Genomic DNA, 5,979 nt, shown 5'->3' with positions numbered 1-5,979 from the left:
GTAGTGCGAGGAAGACTTACCGGTAGCTCTTGCTTCACCCGCTCTGCCTTGTTGTTGAATACCTTGCGGTCCCGATCTGCAGCATCAGGGGCGGCGGCATAGTGGTCAAACGAGTAGGCCGGCCCCGTCACTCCGGCGTACTCAACCAGACCAGGGAAGTGCTCCTTGCACAGAAGACCAAGGATGCCATTGACTTAGCGTGTGTGAGCACCTCCACTCGCCACAATCGTCCAATTCCTACCCAAGTGATTAAGAAAAATTATTAGTTTCTATTTTGATTTTCACCATATCATATAAAGTAGTGATAACATCTAAAGTTACTTACTATTCCCCCTCGGATCGAATCAGCGAGCGTCTCTCATGAGGTATCGGTCGCTGAGGGAGGCTCGCGGGACCTCGTAAGTAGATGATCAATGAACTAGAGGAAGTGGAACCCCCTGCTGTATCATCGTCCTCCTGTGCGTTCTCCTACACCTCCTCCTGTGCGTCCTCCTGCGCCTCCTCGGCGTTCTCCTGGGGCACCTACTCCTCCTCCTCCTCCTCACGCGACAGGGCAACAGGCGACGGCTCCCTCCTGCGGCTGCTCCTCCTCCTACTCTCCCCCGGTGCAGCGGTCGTTGTCCTTCCGTACAAGGATGCTAGCTTCCTCATCCCACCGCCCACCATCTTTATTCAATCACCTGCAATTAAAAACAGTAAACCAATAAGCACAGATAAATAAGAAGTACTTAGAAAGAGATGCAAAATAAACAAAATGTAATTACAAAATAACATAGTATTACATGTATTAGAAATAATCTTCATGATTGGGATTAGCTGGATCATAAGTCTCGTCATCAGTATCAATCATGTCAAAATAATCAATACTATCCGAATGAGCAATGTTGCCATTGTCATTGTCTAAATGTAATTGCCCAAGCATTTGTAAGTCCTTCACATCTTGCACCTCATCTCCAGCGTCCTCTTCAATAACCGTTTCATTGTCTACTTCCATTCCAATCGCTTCGGTTAAGTCTATCTCAAACCTCCGTTCTAGTCCCTCTTCTTGAAAGAACTCTCCATCATATGTGTTTGGGTCTAAGTTGTAATCTTCATCATTTGGGACAGGCACTTTACCATGTGGTGATACCCTGTGCACAATATCCCAACCCTTAAGATGCCTTTTGGTTTGACACGCATATGGGAGATAATAAAATTGTGTGGCCTGTTGGGCCACAATATAGACATCGTCTCCTGGTAAGACAGAATCCTATCGAATTTCGACTAGCCCAAGATTAGAATATGTCCGTCTTGTTACTTCAGGATCAAACCAATGACATTTGAATATGACGGGATTAAAAGGTTTGGAACCATGAAACTTGAGTTCGTATATTTCTTTAATTCTTCCATAATACTCGACCTCATCAACGTTGGGCATAAAAACTCCAGAACTTGTGGTTCTTTGATTGGGCCGACTCTACTCGTAGCTTGTTGTGCGAAAGCGATATCCATTCACGTCATAACCAGAAAATGACATGATCCTATAGGCAAAGCCATCGACAACCTATCTCAACTCAGCATGCATAGACGCATCCCTCTGGCCCTGCAAGCTCAAGCAGGATACATCGTACGAGTAACTTGGAATGTTAAACTAAGTACGAGCTAAATTGGACGGTACCTTCTGTTTGAAACAAGAAATGAAATCGGGCATTCCATTTCCCACACACTGTCTAAGAAGGGTATCTAGCTGCTGTGGGGTAGGATCTCTTGATTGATGCCAGAATTCATGAAGAAATTCTCTGTACCAACGAGAAATAAGGGGGTTGGATGTAGAATAGTGACAGCATATTTAATAAGTTCATTGAGAACTTACTGCATGTACAGCGCCACTTCATCAAGGTTGGTCAACAAGTATAGCATGATATGGCGCCACTCTTCATGATTCAAGGTCTTGGGGGTCGATGCACTTGCGCTTCCGAGTTGCCCTCAAAAAAAGGTGAGGTTCGATTCATTTTCGCTAGCATTATAACGAGGGGGTGGATTATGCACGCTAGGGAGGTTGTCACCATAGTATGTTGTTGTGAAGTTTGCCACCTCCTTCAGAATGTATGCCTCTGCAATGGAAGCCTCGATTTTGCATTTATTTCTACATTTCTTTTGAAGAACCTTTAGATATCTTTCGATTGGATAGCACCAACGACCCTGCACGGGCCCCCCCATTCGTGCCTCATATGGGAGGTGCAAAATCAAATATGGCATCGGATTGAAGAAGCCGGGTGGAAAGATCTTCTCCAACTTATAGAGCAACACAGGTGCCATTCTTTCAAAGTCAACAATCACGGTCCGAGATAACTCCTTGGCACAAAGCTGGCGAAAGAAATAGCTCAACTCTGTTAGCACTAGCCAGACATGCTCAGGGACATAGCCTCGAACCATCGCCGGAAGAAGCCGCTCAATCCATATGTGGTAGTCATGACTCTTCATCCCTAAGACTCGCATAGTAGATAAGTTCACTCCCCTCCTTAGATTAGCTACATACCCATCAGGGAACATTAACGTCTGGATCCATTCTAGTACGTCCCTCCTTTGGGGCTTGCTCAAGACAAAATCGGCCTTAGGCCTTCTCCATGTCTTGCCACGACTAGGAGGCTTCATATGTAGGTTTGGTCTATCGCATAACGTTGCCAGATCCACTCTAGCCTTAACGTTGTCCTTTGACTTGTTAGGAATGTCCATGATTGTTGCCCAAAGTGCCTCAACGACATTCTTTTCAGTGTGCATTACATCAATGTTGTGTGGAAGGAGAAGGTCATCAAAATAGGGGAGCTGAGTCAAGCCCGACTTATGAGTCCACATATGTTGCTCACCGTATCCCACAAAACCACCTTCTGAATTGACCATGAGACCATCTATCTATTTATGAACCGTGGCACCAGTCATTATCGGTGGTGCAGGGTCTGTCACTACGACATCTTTCGTAAAGTTCTTGATGTCTCGTCTGAATGCATGGTCAAGAGGGAGGAATTGCTGATGTTTATCGAACGATGAATACTTGCCACCCTTCTACAACCAAATGAACCTCAGACCTTCCTTGCATACTGGGCATGGGAACTTCCTGTGAACACACCAGGTATAGAATATCCCATACGCCAGGACGTCATGCAAGGAGTAGTGGTACCAAACATGCATTTTGAAGTTTTCCTTTGTAGCTCGGTTGTATGTCCATACCCCTTCCTCCCAAGCATGGACCAATTCATCAATCACAGGCTCCATGAACACACCCATATTATTCCCCGGGTGTCCAGGAATTATCAACGACAAGAATACGTTCTGTCATTGAAAGCATACGCCAGGAGGGAGATTGAGGGAGATAACGAACATGGGCCAACATATGTATGGGGTAGCCATCATTCCATAAGGATTGAACCCATCTGTTGCCAGTGCACCACGTACATTACGAGCCTCTTTAGCTTTCTCATGATGAATGCCATCAAAGTGGGTCCATGCTTCACCATCGGATGCATGTACCATCCTGTTAGGATTGTATCGTTTGCCATTTTTGTGCCATGTCATCTATTTCACAGATTCCTTGGTCATGTATAGCCGTTGGATCCTCGGTATGAACGGAAGGTGTCGTAGGATTATCACGGGAATGTCAAGCTACCTATTCTGGCCATCACCAGAATCTACCTCTAGGAACCTAGAGGATTTACACTTTGGACAGTACTTTGCTTCCACATATTCTTTCCTAAATAGGACGCACCCTTTGGGCAAGCATGTATCTGCTCATACGGCATCTTAAGTGCATGAAGGAGTTTCTATGACTCGTGCATGCTCTTTGGCAGAAGGTGACCCTCCGAAAGCAGACTGCCAATAACTGTCAATATACCATCGAAGGCGTCGCGACTCAGGCTATACTGGGACTTTAACGCCATTATGCGTCCAATGGCATCCAGTTGAGAAACCTTTGTCTGGCCATGAAGGGGTTTCTGTGCCGCAGCAAACATGTCATGGAACGCCTTTGCGGTTGCCTCTGGCTCCTCCTCCGTACGTCCTTCAGTGAATTGTGCCTCGTGATAGTCATTTAACATGTTTGCTACCCCAGCATCAACATCATAATCCTCGATGCGTGGTCTCACCACCTCCTCTCTCATACGATCGGCTTCACCATGGTAGACCCACCGGGTATAGTCTGCCGTAAATCCATTCTTCCAAAGATGTTCCCCCATGACCTTCTTCGTTTGTCTTTTCCTGTTTGCACATTTGCTGCAGGGATAGCAAATTTTACTCGCTCCTTTAGCAGCCACGCCAAATGCCCATTCCAAGAAAGCATCGGTCTTGTCGATCCATTCATTAGTGACCTGACCCTGACTTGTGCTGCCCGTGTACATCCACTCACGGTCCTCCATCCTCTAACATATATAGTGGCGAGTAATATAAACATCAATTGTATCTACATGATGTTCCTACTATCTAATAGGTGAGGATAGGTCCTAATCCCACCCGTGGATCCGTAGATGAGGTTTGTTTCCATGCTCTACTCCTATCCGAGACAGAATTTTGGCAGCACCTCCCCGCTGTTCTCCAAATACACGTCCTGCAAGGGAGAGTGTGTATCCAGAGAACAACAGGGAGATGATGCCTAAACTCTGTCTCGAATCGGAGCAGACCATAGAAACTAACCCCACCTATGCATTCGCGGGCTATCCAAAAAACGTGGACAATTCAAAACAGATACAGTTTTAGATATGGAAATATCTGCATATTTCCAACTGTATCTCTTTCGAACGGGAGACGCCTAACTGAGTTACATGATCTACGACCATGATATGGAAAGAGGGGTTATACCTAAAGTGGCGGTGGAGTCAGCCTAGTGGGGCCGTGGCGGGTCAGTGTAGTGGCGAGGCGACGCAGTGCAGGCAGACCCGCAGCGGCAAGGAAGGCGATCGGGGTCGCCGAGGTACTCCGGCTCCACTCCGACGGGCTCTTCTCTACAAAAAAGAAACATAAAACTGTCAATACAAAATTTCGGCAGCATCTTCCCTACACGGTGAGGTTTCCAAAACATGCAAGAAAACCAATGGCACGATGGCCAACATGCACATATATATGAACGGCACGATGGCTGACATGCATAAGACTATATCCAGCCACATATATATAACAATGTCACAACCACTACTACGACTCCTACGACTACCACCACTGCTACTCTACCACTACTACTACCGCAACTACTAGTAATACTATGACAACGACGATGGTAGGGCATACCTAGTGGGCGTCGTAGGGCAGCGGAGGGTGAAGGGGCCAGGGTGCCGGTGGACAAAGCGACGGATGGGGAAGCACCGAGGACGTGGCAACGGCGGTCGGGGCGCCCCCTCCTCATCCTTCTTCTTCTTCCTCCTTCCTCCTTCTTCCTCCTCCTACTTCTCTTCCTCCTTATTCCTCCTTCTTCCTCTCCCCCTCTCCTCCTCCTCCTCTCTTTCTCCTCCTCCTCCGGAGATTCTTGCAACTTCTTCGGAGATTCTTCGGTTTGCAAGCATCGTACGTGATAACTTGCACGAAACCTTCTCAATTTTTTATCACAGCCTCCACATATGATATCATGACATCTCGACGAGTTTCAAGATTTTCGGTCTTCGTTTGCTTTTTATAGAATTTAAAAATAACTCGACCGCAAGTTCGTGGTCATGTTTCGTGAACAAGATGTTCGAAATTGGTGGTATGTTCCTGGATACGGCCTCACATTATACTAAATAACATGAATATCATTTTTTTTTCATTATTCGAATGACTAGCAGTTATAATTTGAATTATCCAAGAAAATTCAATTAAATGAAATAAATGAAAGAAATATAGAAAAAGTTCGAGAAATGTGTCACATTGGAACATGGAGTACTAGGTATTGTATGAGGACTACAGAAAAAGTTTGGAGATCAAAAGTAAAAAAAAATTGGTTTGCCGAGTGTCAAAAAATGACACTCGGCAAATCAGAGC

General features: G+C 45.9%; 1 pseudogene; it reads right to left on the bottom strand.

Moving 5' to 3' along the window:
• Positions 1–676: 676 nt before the first annotated feature.
• On the bottom strand, positions 677–4,388 carry LOC136523606 (uncharacterized; annotated as a pseudogene).
• Between the last annotated feature and the right edge of the window lie 1,591 nt (positions 4,389–5,979).

This window comes from Miscanthus floridulus, chromosome 18 (assembly GCF_019320115.1).
Source record: "Miscanthus floridulus cultivar M001 chromosome 18, ASM1932011v1, whole genome shotgun sequence".
NCBI lineage: Eukaryota > Viridiplantae > Streptophyta > Magnoliopsida > Poales > Poaceae > Miscanthus > Miscanthus floridulus.
The sequence above is the reverse complement of the archived record's forward strand: the minus strand, read 5'-3'. Positions and strand labels throughout refer to the sequence as shown.